This window comes from Onychomys torridus, chromosome 1 (genome assembly GCF_903995425.1).
Source record: "Onychomys torridus chromosome 1, mOncTor1.1, whole genome shotgun sequence".
Lineage (NCBI taxonomy): Eukaryota > Metazoa > Chordata > Mammalia > Rodentia > Cricetidae > Onychomys > Onychomys torridus.
In genome coordinates, this window is record NC_050443.1 from 81297762 (window position 1) to 81310202 (window position 12441).

General features: G+C 41.2%; 1 protein-coding gene across 1 annotated transcript in view; it reads right to left on the reverse strand.

Moving 5' to 3' along the window:
• The window catches only part of Rnf121 (ring finger protein 121), a 75625-nt gene that overhangs the window by 45593 nt on the left and 17591 nt on the right, over positions 1–12441 (reverse strand). The window lies entirely within an intron of this gene.

Here is a 12441-nt window from a genome sequence, read left to right on the forward strand (position 1 = left end):
GGGGGGGATGTGTCCTGTATATAATCAGTAGCATCCAGAAAGAACATCTATATATTGTCAAATTTATTCTGGGCAACAAAAGTTGCCCCTGTCAAAAACCTCTACTCCATAATATTACTATATCCTTGGCACTCAGAGTGCACCTTCTGCTTCTTTAGAGCCGTACAGAATCACACCGAAACTCTAGTACTTGGGTCAATCAACACAGTTTTATGCCAAATTGGGCTGGAGGTGTTCCCTGACAGCAAAGGAAATAAGGGCTTAGAAACATTCAAATGAATAAATTTTAAAAAACTCCTTTATTCCCAACATGGAGGATGGGAAGTAGGCACCAAGCCCCACGTGTAGCTGACAAACTATTGGCAATTGACTGCTGCTGGGAGTGGGGGTCAGTTCTCTTCAATGGTGTGACACTGACCACAGCCGGGTATATGCTTCACACACAAGTCAACACAAACTGAACTCAATGAACTTTTTAAAAAGAGAGAAAACAGCCAGGCGGTGGTGGTGCACGCCTTTAATCCCAGCACTCGGGAGGCAGAGGCAGGCAGATCTCTGTGAGTTCGAGGCCAGCCTGGTCTCCAAAGCGAGTTGCAGGAAAGGCGCAAAGCTACACAGAGAAACCCTGTCTCGAAAAACCAAAAAAAAAAAAAAGGGAGAGAGAGAGAAAAAAAAAAACACAAACTTGACGCTGGACAGGTAGAGAAGTGGAAGGGGATGAACAAGCTCCAAATACATTAAATGAAATTCTCAAAAAATTAACTAAACATTACTAAAAATATTCTGTTAGTACTGCTCAAGGCCTGGTTTCTCACCAATCCAATAACCTCAGAAAAGCACTTTAGGGGTCTGGGGAAATAAATGCCTTAGTAGATAAAGCCCTTCCTATACAGCATGAAGACAACAGTTCCAATCCTCAGCACCCACAGAAAATGCCATCTGATTTGCCTATAGTCCCCACGCTAGGAAGAGAGAGGCAGGGGATCTCTAGCAAGTCAGAGAGCTGGACTAGCAGAATGTTCAGCTCTAGGTTCAGGTGAAAGACCCTACCCCAATATATACAAGGTGGAGAGCAATGGAAGAAAATATCAAAGTCAACTGTAGCATCCACATGTATGTGCACATACACGCATGCATGCATATCCACACAGGTATGTCACAAAGATGTAAGAAGGTGGGGGAATGAGAGAGGTGGGGAGGGAAGGAGAAAAGGAGGGACATTTAAAATAAAACATTTGAGATAAAACACAGAACTTCACAACTAAGTCAAGTTTTACATAATAGCAAGTACTGTCTGCACGTACTGGGAGTGCTCAACACTGTGTAAGCCAAGCTTTCTGGCTTTTGTATATCCTAGCTAAATTAAAAAACAAAAAAAAAAGAAAAAGAAAAAATCCTAAGGCTTTGCTGAATCATTTCGGGTAATGAAACCAACCACTTTCCTTCCTTCTTCTGCTCTGCATGCTGCCTCACAGAATTTATTCAGGTGTCCTGACTCAGGCCTTCACCTTGCCAAGAACAGAGGTCAGATACTCCAAGAGGGAACAAATATATGGAAAAATCCAGAAAAGCTCAGTTGAGAGGTTCAGGAACAGACAAGTAAGGATCTCATTTCTAAAGGAATAACTAATGTCCAAGTTTCATGCTACTTATTGAAAAGTCTTTACCAACTCAGACCTACTCCAGGCCAAGCTCATCTAATTATAATCCCCAAATCCATGGACCTCATTGCTGTCCCTGGGGCCTTTCCAGGTGAGTCCTTCTCCCTGTAATGCCCTTTTCTTTCTTTTCCTATCCAAATCCAAGTTACTCTTTGAGAAGTCAGCTCCAATTTCACCTTAGTGAATTTCTCTAGCATGGAACAAACGAATCACCTGAGTGTTTGTTAGAGTTCTTGCTCAGCAGTCACAGGTTGGGGGTTCAATCCCCAGCCAAGGAGGGAGGGAAAGAAAAGCACAACTCAGGAACTACCCCAGACCCACTAAATCAGAATCTGACTTTTTTTTTTTTCTTATATGTGCATTGGTGTTTTGCCTGCATGTATGTCAGTGTGAGGGTGTCAAATCAAGTGGAGCTGAATTACAGTAGTTGTGAGCTGCCCTATGGGTGCCAGGAATTGAACCTGGATCCTCTGGAGGAGCAGCCAGTGCTCTTAACCACTGAGCATCTCTCCTGCCCCAAAATCTCTTAACAAGAACTCCAGGTGATTGTTATAAATGTGAAACTTGAAAAACACTCTTCTAGAACATTCATTTACAGTATCATGCTATCTTAGACATGATTTCCAAATGATCTAATTGCTTAAGGCCAAGACCAGGCCAGTGCAAGCAAGGAATCTAGGGTTCAAAATTTGAGAAGGTACTCAGTCTCAGGTACTGATCCTGCACTTGGATAGCCTTGTGCTTCCTGAAGTTTGTGACCTAACATTTTGAATGCCTTATCCCAGTTCTGACCTGGCCTACTCTACCTTGCACCTCTCCCAGATACCAGGAAGATGCCTCAGAACCAATACATATTTTACACTGCTTTTGTGTCTTCTAAGAAAAACCACAAAGAACTGAGTAGTCTGAATATTTAAGAAAAATCCTCTCCTATGATCTAAGTATGCTAACAAAAAAGCACACTACCTGGAATGCTGAAACAAGAGAATATACAAACACTTGAAAATGCCTAAAAAGTATCTGGGGAAAAAAATATTAATTTGATACCAAAAAGCATCTAGAAAAATCGTATTACAAAACTTTATGAAAGAAAACAAAACATGTACATACTCAAGAAAGAAATGAGATGTAATGAAGGGCAAACTGTGAACACACAAGAGGACTGGACCAGGTATGGCAGTGTTTCTGAGAGTGAACCATGTGTATCATTATCTAAGTCTTACTTCTGCCGTCTGAAAATAGAAGAAGAGCTTGGACTCCGTCGTGGCTATGAGGAAGTACACTGACAGTGACTGTCCTTCCTCTAGTAGAGTGGGCACATGTATAAACTACTGAGGAGGCTGGTGAAGCATGGGACAGTAATGCTTCCAGAACCCCAGGGAGAAGAGATCAGAAGGGCAAGCCCTAAGGCTGAGAATAGATTTGGGACTTAAAGGATCATTAGCACTTCACAAAGTAGTATGAATGTTAAGAATAACATATGATCTGGCTTTAATATTTGTGTCCAGAACCAAAGGTTACTTAAATAACATTCAAATGAGTCTTCTGGTTCAAGTGGAAAAACAAGGAAAGCTGTAAACTATAGCTAGAATTAACCTGGACCATCTAGAAAGACATCTTTATTTGGTACCTCATTAAAGGAAGGAGTTTGTTCATCTGGGGCCAAGCACTAACCCAGTCTGAAGGTACTTTGTCTGAAGCTCAAGTGGACAATTAGGCAGGCTCCAGGGCAAGGAAAATAACTGGTGGTCCCATAACCAACACCCAAAACATGCAATCAAAAAACATGCATACAATGTTTTACTGCTAGCCAACCCCCTGCTCCTAGGATCTCACAAGTCATGCCAACCTACCTACATCCAGATTTAAAAGAAGTTAAACAAAAATGCCAGACAGGGAGAAAGAGAAAATTTTGCAAAGACAGAAAATGATCAAAGTTGGGCGCTATGTTTCTAAGGTGCAAAAGATTTAAGTATCCACCCCATGTGTCCACCAGCAGACCTGCTGTCCTCCACAAACAGCATACATCCTGTGATCTTTGTCTTTACATAAGCTTTGTCTCCTAAGGCCCTCTCTTCCACCAAATTAAATTCTCTCCACAAAACACTGAACAAATCCTCCTGGGTTTTGGAAAGCTCTTTAGAGCATCCTCCATACTTTTTTACTATGTAAATCTAAATACAATAATACCCATATCCTAAAAGCTTATTAGGAAACAGAAAATTTCAGAATCCACACAAAACCCTCTATATCAGAATCTGCAATCTAATAAGATACTGAAATACTTTATATGCACACTAAAGTTTAAAAAGTATTGCTACTATATTCAGCACTCATATTCACAATCTGCATCTCTACACTTGGCTCTTTTCATTAAAAAATAACAACTTTACTACTAAGGTCTAATTCAAATAGTAAGAAAATAGCCCATTTTAAAAGTACAGTAGTCAGACTGGAGAGATGGCTCAGTGGTTAAGAGCACTGACTGCTCTTCCGGAGGTCCTGAGTTCAATTCCCAGCAACCACATGGTGGCTCACAACCATCTATAATGAGATCTGGTGCCCTCTTCTGGCTCGTAGGGACATATGCAAACAGAGCACTGTATACATAATAAATAAATCTTAAAAATACACACACACACACACACACACACAGAGTAGTCATTAATTTTTAGTATATTCATAGAATTGGGCCACAATCACCCAAAAAAGAAGTCATACAACTTCAGTCACTTTCCATTCTTCTCCCAGACTATGGCAACTATTTACTTACTTTCTACCACTATCTAGATTTGCTTAATATAGGCAGTTCATATAATCCTGTAATATGGTCTTTTGTGGTTGGCTTCTTTCACATAGCGTAACTGTTTTCAAGGTTCATTTGATTTGTACTATGTATAGTAGTTCCCTTCTTTTAATTATCAGTAACATTCCAGCGTATGGACATACCATATTTCTCCATTCACTTGCTGGCAGCATTGGGGTCATTGACTTCTGAGCTATTACAAATAATGTTGCTATATGAACATTTGTCACTAATGTTGTATAAATGGATGTTTTCATCTCTCTTGAGAACATGGCTAGGAGTGTAACTGCTGGGCCACAAGACAACTCTATTTTCTGAGAACTGCCAAACTGTTTTTCATAGCAACTACATTTTAGTCTCATGAGCTACTGCTCTGATTTCTCCACATCCTTCCCAACATTTGTAATCTTTTTCTTTCTTTCTTTTTTTTTTTCTTTTTCTTTTTTCTTTTTGGTTTTTCGAGACAGTGTTTCTCTGTGTAGTTTTGGTGCCTGTCCTGGATCTCACTCTGTAGACCAGGCTGGCTCGAACTCAGAGATCCCCCTGGTTCTGCCCCCCAAGTGCTGGGATTAAAGTCGTGCACCACCACATTTGTAATCTTTTTTTTTTTTTTTTTTAATTTCTGTATTTTTACTATAAATGGAGCACATGCCACAGCACAGTAGTGAAAGTGAGGACAACCAGCAGGAGTTGGTCCGCTCCCTCCACCATGTGGTTTCCAGGGATGTTATCCTCTAACTTCGGTGCCACCCCCTACACCCCACACACACACAAGTACATTTATTTATTTTGGAGGGTATAAATGTCACAGCACAGAGAACAATTTATGACAGTTGGTTCTCTCTTTTCAACACGTGGATTCTGGAAATCAAACTAAAGTCATCAGGCTTAGCAGTCAGTGCTTTACCCACTGAGCCATCCCATAGACTTATGAGTTAATTTTTGTATATACTGTGCAGCAGGAGTCAAGCTTCATTCCTCCAAAAAAAAATTTAATTTAAAAATATAGCTGGGAATGGCTCAGAAAAGTGATTTTTGTGCAAGTTTAAAGACCTAAATTCAGATCTCTAGCACCTACAGAGAAGCTAGGTAAAGTGGTGATATTGTGTTCCTCCAAATATTGTGCACCCTAATACACTTATCTGGGGTCAGAGAACAGAACAGCCACTAGATATAGAGGCCAGAAAATGATGGCACACACACCTTTAATCCTAGCATTCCAGAGGCAGAGATCTGTCTAGATCTCTGTGAGTTCAAAGCCACACTGGAGACAGCCAGGCATGGGGACACACGCCTTTAATCCCAGGAAGTGATGGCAGAAAGCAGAAAGGTATATAAGGTGTGAGGAACAGGAACTAGAGCTTGGTTAAGCTTTTAGGCTTTTGAACAGCAATTCGGCTGAGATCCATTCAGATGAGGACACAGAGGTTTTCAGTTTAAGGAAACAAGATCATCTGAGGAATTGATGAGGTGAGGTTAGCTGTGGCCTGTTCTGTCTCTCTGATCTTTCAGTATTCACCCCGATACCTGGGTCTGGGTTTGTTTTTATCAGTAAGACCTTTTAAGATTCGTGCTACAGGGTAAGGCAGCATGCATCTGTAACCCCAACACAAGGTAAGGATGCTGACTTAGTGAGGACTTTATTGCTGTGGTAAAACACTATGACCAGGGCTGGAGAGATGGCTCAGAGGATAAGAACACTAGTTGTTCTTCTAGAGGTCCTGAGTTCAATTCCCAGCACCCATATGGTGGCTCACAACCATCTGTAATAAGATCTGGCTCCCTCTTCTGGCCTGTAGGGATACATGCAAACAGAACACTGTATACATAATAAATAAATAAATCTAAAACAAACAAGTAACAAGAACAAAAAACAACAACACCATGACCAACAGCAACCTGAGGAGGTATGTTACCTTATAGCTTCTAGCCCCTCATCCAGGGAAGTTAGGGCAGAAGCCTAGAGGCAGGCAGGAACTGATGCAGAGGTCATGGAGAGGTGCTCCTTACTAACTTACTCCCCATGGCTTGCTCACTCAGGACTACCAGCCAGAGGTAGCACCACCCACACTAAGCAGGTCCTCCCACATTAATCATCAAGAAAATGCATCACACAGGGGTTGGAGAGATGGCTGAGAGGTTAAGAGCACTGGCTGCTCTTCCAGAGGACCAGGGTTCAATACCCAGCACCCACATGACAGCCCACAACTGTCTGTAACTCCAGTTCCAGAGGATCCAACACCCTCACACAGAGATACATATAGGCAAAACATCAATAAAATAATAATAATGAATTAAAAAAAAAAAAAAAAGAAAATGCATCACAGGTGCTGTGGATATCACTCTGTATAAATAAAATGCTGAACCAGGTGGTGGTGGTGGCAGTGGTGCACGCCTGTAATCCCAGCACTCGGGAGGCAGAGGCAGGTGGATCTCTGTGAGTTCGAGGCCAGCCTGGTCTACAAAGCGAGTTCCAGGACAGCCTCCAAAGCTACAGAGAAACCCTGTCTTGAAAAACCAAAATTAAATAAACAAACAAACAAACAAACAAATAAATAAATAAATAAAAATGCTGATTGGCCAGTAGCCAGGCAGGAAGATAAGCAGAGAAGAAATTCCGGGAAGTGGAAGGCTGAGGCAGACAGACACTGCTAGCCGCTGCCATGAGAAGATATTAAGATACTGACTGGAGAGTTGGGGATTTAGCTCAGTGGTAGAGCGCTTGCCTAGCAAGCCCAAGGCCATGGGTTCGATCCTCAGCTCAAAAAAAAAAAAGATACTGACTGGTAAGTCATGAGCCACATGGCAACTTACACATTAATAGAAATGGGTTGATTTAAGATATAAGAATAGGCTGGAGAGATGGCTCAGAGGTTAAAAGCACCGACTGCTCTTCCAGAGGTCCTGAGTTCAATTCCCAGCAACCACATGGTGGCTCACAACCATCTATAATGAGATCTGGTGCCCTCTTCTGGCCTTCAGGCATACACGCAGGCAGAACACTGTATACATAATAAATGAATAGATTAAAAAAAAAAAAATACAAGAATAGTTAGCAAGAAGCCTGCTGTAGTGGATAGCCATCCCAGCATTGGCCTGGAAGTTCCAACCTCCATTGAGGCTTCAGTAATGATCACGCCCACAAGGCGGGGCAGAGGAAGGAGCGGAAGACCGAGGAGCAGGAGGAGGTGGCTCTCTTGGTTCGGGACGCTGGACACTGGAAGTAGACCGAGCAGAGTTCTCCAGAGAACACCGCCGGACTGCCCTATACCTTTGCCAGACCCTGCAACCTACCCCTTCATTTGTAAGTTACCCCACAAAATAAACCTCCCTTTTAACTACGTGGAGTGGCCTTAATAATTTCACCAATAGCCTGCCACAGCCATATAGTTTATAAGTAATATAAGTCTCTGTGTGTTTACTTGCTTGGGTCTGAGGGCCATAGGAGCTGGGCAGGAACAGGATAACTTCAGCTACAAATGGAGCCTGGGTTGGCAAGAGTTTCCACCTAAAACCTGAGAAAAAAGATTCAAAATGGAGCTAAAAACAGCTTCCTAGTTGTCTCTCTCAAGTTAGTTGCAGCCTGCAGGTTTGAGCTACTCTATGGCAGATTCATGACGTGCATGCAGGCTTGATCCACACTATGTTACACAGAGGTCTCTCCAAGCTGAGCACTATGCTGTGTGTTGGATATAGTTTCTGCTAGTTTAAAAAAAAAAAAAAAAAAAGAGGTTTCTGGGCTACACACTGCTTTGATAAAAGCATAGACCCACTGTTTCTAAGAGTTGATGGCTCCCAGAGCTGGTACCATGGACATGTTGGGAAGCTGAGGTAGGCGGAGCCAGCAACCATAGCAGCCATTTCCAACTTAAAATGCTGCAGTTTAAAGCAATAGGTTCATAATAAGACAGATTCAGATGGAATGGTTTACAATGTGTGTAAAATACACGTAGGCTTGAAAGAAAAAAAAAGGAAAATATACAGTTATATAAAGAAATACATAGCTTTAAAAAATAAAGTCTTTAAAGAGACAGTAAAATCAGCCAGGCGGTGGTGGCTAACACCTGTAATCCCAGCACTCAGGAGGCAGAGGCAGGTGGATCTCTGTGAGTTCGAGGCCAGCCTGGTCTACAGAGTGAGTTCCAGGACAGGCTCCAAAACTACAGAGAAACCCTGTCTCGAAAAACCAAAAAGAGAGAGAGAGAGAGAGAAAGAGAGAGAGAGAGAGAGAGAGAGAGAATAATATAAAAAATAAGCCACGTAAAGATGGATATCCCACAGAGAATCTGGATAATGTTGTCTTTGATATTATTAACTGCAAAAAGACATTTGATAGTTGAGTTAAGCCAATATGGATATTTTAAAGATTCCTTGACTTCAAAATTTGGATATAAGGATATGTTGCTTTGGAAAAGAGTCTCTGCTTTTGTTTCCACAGAAAGCCAGAGGCTATGGATTTGTTCCAGATTAAGATACATCAGGTTTGACCAGCCAAGACTCCCTGAAAGGTCTCCAATGACACCATGGCCCAGATGATCCAACACCCACAACAGTTTCAAGGCAATTGGCTCAGACAACACACCCTCACAGACCACTCCATAATCCTAAAAAATTTTCTTTGTGTTCCCATAAGATACAGCGCCCCCATCCAGCAGGAAGTAGTAAGAGAAGCTACACCCAAATTCCCAAATATACCAAGCTGGCTTTGGAGATGGAATTGGAATTGGCTCACTCCTTCTCTAAAGATATATTGCTTAAAAAAAAAAAAAAAAAAAAGGTTTAGGGATTCTTTTGTCTCATATCAGAAGAGCCCTCTGGTGTGGGACAGAGAAAAACCAGTATTTTTATTTAAATCAGGTTGATTATAAATGTGATCTCTTTCTAAAGAAGAAAAGGGGATATGATATAAATGACAGAATGAAAGGGTAGATTACTGAATCTACTTTTAAAGAGCAACTTGTTTAAAATGTTTTACATTGCTATGGATTTTAGTTTAAGTTTAAACTTAATTTTGTTATACTGTATATATATTTCTATTCTCGTTTGATGTATTATGTTTATGTAACTTATTTAGATTGTAATGGATAATTAAGAATCCACCGGGCGGTGGTGGCGCACGCCTTTAATCCCAGCACTTGGGAGGCAGAGCCAGGCAGATCTCTGTGAGTTCAAGGCCAGCCGAGGCTACCAAATGAGTTCCAGGAAAAGGCGCCAAGCTCCACAGAGAAACCCTGTCTCGGGAAAAAAAAAAAGAAATACAGATTAATACTTAGTCTTCTATGATAGTCAAACTTATAGCCATGTTAGTTAAGTTTTCTAGGTATACATAGATATATTTCAGATAGACAGGTAATCTTCAAACACTTCAAAGACCTACAGAATATGGCATTTAAAATGTTTTTAAAAACTTTAGACTTTCTGGACAATGAGACCTGTCTGATCCTGGCAGCACCAATTTACTTCAGAGAGGAGGATGGGCATCAAAGACACTCTATATGGAGTTTATCTTCTTCTTGGCAAAAGAAGTCATTTGGGCAAGAAACTGTTCTTGCCTGGACTGCTTGATCAACTGGACATGCAGGACCATAGGAAGGTGACCATTGAAAAATGGAAAAATGGTCCTTCAGGTTCCTGCTTTGCAGAGGAAACTGCCAGACATTCTACAGGACACAGAAAAAAGTGACTGAGAGACTCTAGGCCTGTGGGCTGAATGAAGGAAGACAGATGCCCCAACTTTACAAAGGACCTTTGAATAACTGTCCAGGCTGCCAGCTGTCTCTGTCTACTCTCGCAAGACTCCTGAAAGTTGCTTGCATCCTTCTCCCAGTTCTCAGATATTATTATATCCTTCTGAGGTCTTTGATGTAGTTGAAGACTAGATAGTTATAATTTTCCTTAGTTATGACAAAAGATAAGTTAGATATAAAACCTTTCTTAGACTCACAAATATGGGATAGGATATCTTCTTTACTTTTGCCAAATACAAATAGACTAGATATTATAACTGTAGTTTTTGCTTGATAATTGTTTTGTTATATGTAATTTTACTATGTGAAAGTTAAAACCTTCCTTTTTGAAAAAAAAAAAAAAAAGAAAAAAGAAAAAGGGAAGTGCTGTGGATATCCCTTTGTATAAATAAAATACTGATTGGCCAGTAGCTAGGCAGGAAGTATAGGCGGGACAAGCAGAGAAGAGAATTCTGGGAACAGGAAGACTGAGGCAGACAGGCACTGCCATGAGAAGATGTTAAGATACTGAATGATAAGTCACGAGCCACATGGCAACTTACAAATTAATAGAAATGGGTTGATTTAAGATATAAAATAGTTAGCAAGAAGCCTGCCACGGCCATACAGTTTATAAGTAATGTAAGTCTCTGTGTGTTTACTTGCTTGGGTCTGAGCAGCTGCAGGACAGGCGGGTGAGAGAGATTTGTCCTGACCCTGGGCCAGGCAGAACTGGAGAAAACTCTAGCTACACACAGGTTTACCCACAGGCCAATCTTGTGGAGGTATTTTCTCAATTTATTCAAAATGACCCTAGTTTACATCAAGTTGACATAAAACTAGCCAGCACAGACAAGAGATATGGACTGAACATGACAGAACATACACGCACATGCACGCACATATCAATGCATTGGTGTAAAGATGTATAATCTAAGCCATTTTACAGACAACACTTGCTTTGAGTTCCAAAAGAAATAAAAACATTTTTGTGGGCTCCTAGGCAATGTGCTTTCTATAACTAAGGAATAAGTGAGCCTGAGGCCAGATATCTCCCCACAACTGTAGATTAAGTGTTCTGCCTTGGCTGACAAGGTCACCATGCTGTTATATCTAAGATTCTCTTCTCTATTGAGCCTATCTGATCACTTACAGTAAGTTTTAGGTTCACACTAAATCTCACATTGCCTAAAAGTTTCCCCCAAAAGTGACACCTATATTCATATCAATAATGTAGTAATTTGACAATCATTGGACAACAGAGAATATTCTGTGTTTAAAAAAAAAAAAAAAAAAAAAGCCAGGCAGTGGTGGCACACAACTTTAATCCCAGCACTCAGGAGGCAGAGCCAGGTGGATCTCTGTGAGTTTGAGGCCAGCCTGGTCTACAAAGTGAGTTCCAGGACAGGTTCCAAAGAGAAACCCTGTCTCAAAAAGCCCCCCCCCCCAAAAAAAAGCCTGAGATAGAATCCAAGTTGTACATACTTCTAATTCCAGCAGTTGAGAAGCTGGGGCAGAAAGAATTATAAATTCAAGGCAAGGCCAGCCTGGGCTACATAGTGAGAACTGTTTAAAAAGAAAGGTGGGAGGGAGGGGAACCCTTGACACGTTAATGACCTACAAATGTCAAGGGCAAAGAAAGATGCTTGAAATTCTGACAGCAATTAATTGCAGTAGAATATTATTTTAAGGTGTGGTGTGTTACTTTTGTTTATGTTGCATTTGTTTAACTCTGTGAAGCTGTGTTATTGTGCCTGTCTAAACACCTGATGATCTAATAAAGAGCTGAACAGCCAATAGCAAGGCAGGAGAAAGGATAGATGGGGCTGTCAGGCAGAGAAGATATATAGGAGAAAACTGGAAGGAAGGAAGGGAGGGAGCGAGGAAGGAAGGAAGGAAGGAAGGGAGCGAGGAAGGAAGGAAGGAAGGAAGGAAGGAAGGAAGGAAGGAAGGAAGGAAGGAACTAGGAACAAGAAACAAGGGGGAGGGCCCAGGGGCCAGCCACACAGCCACACAGCAAGCCACAGAGTAAGATTTACAAAAGAGAACAGGAAAGTCCAGAGGCAAAAGGTAGATGGGATAATTTAAGTTAAGGAAATCTGGCAAGAAACAAGCCACACCAAGGCCAGCCATTCATAATTAAGAATAAGCCTCCATGCATAATTTATTTGGGAGCTGGATGGCGGCTCCCCAAAATAGTAAAAACTCCCAACAACTAATAAATATTTTTCTTTCACTTAATTACAAA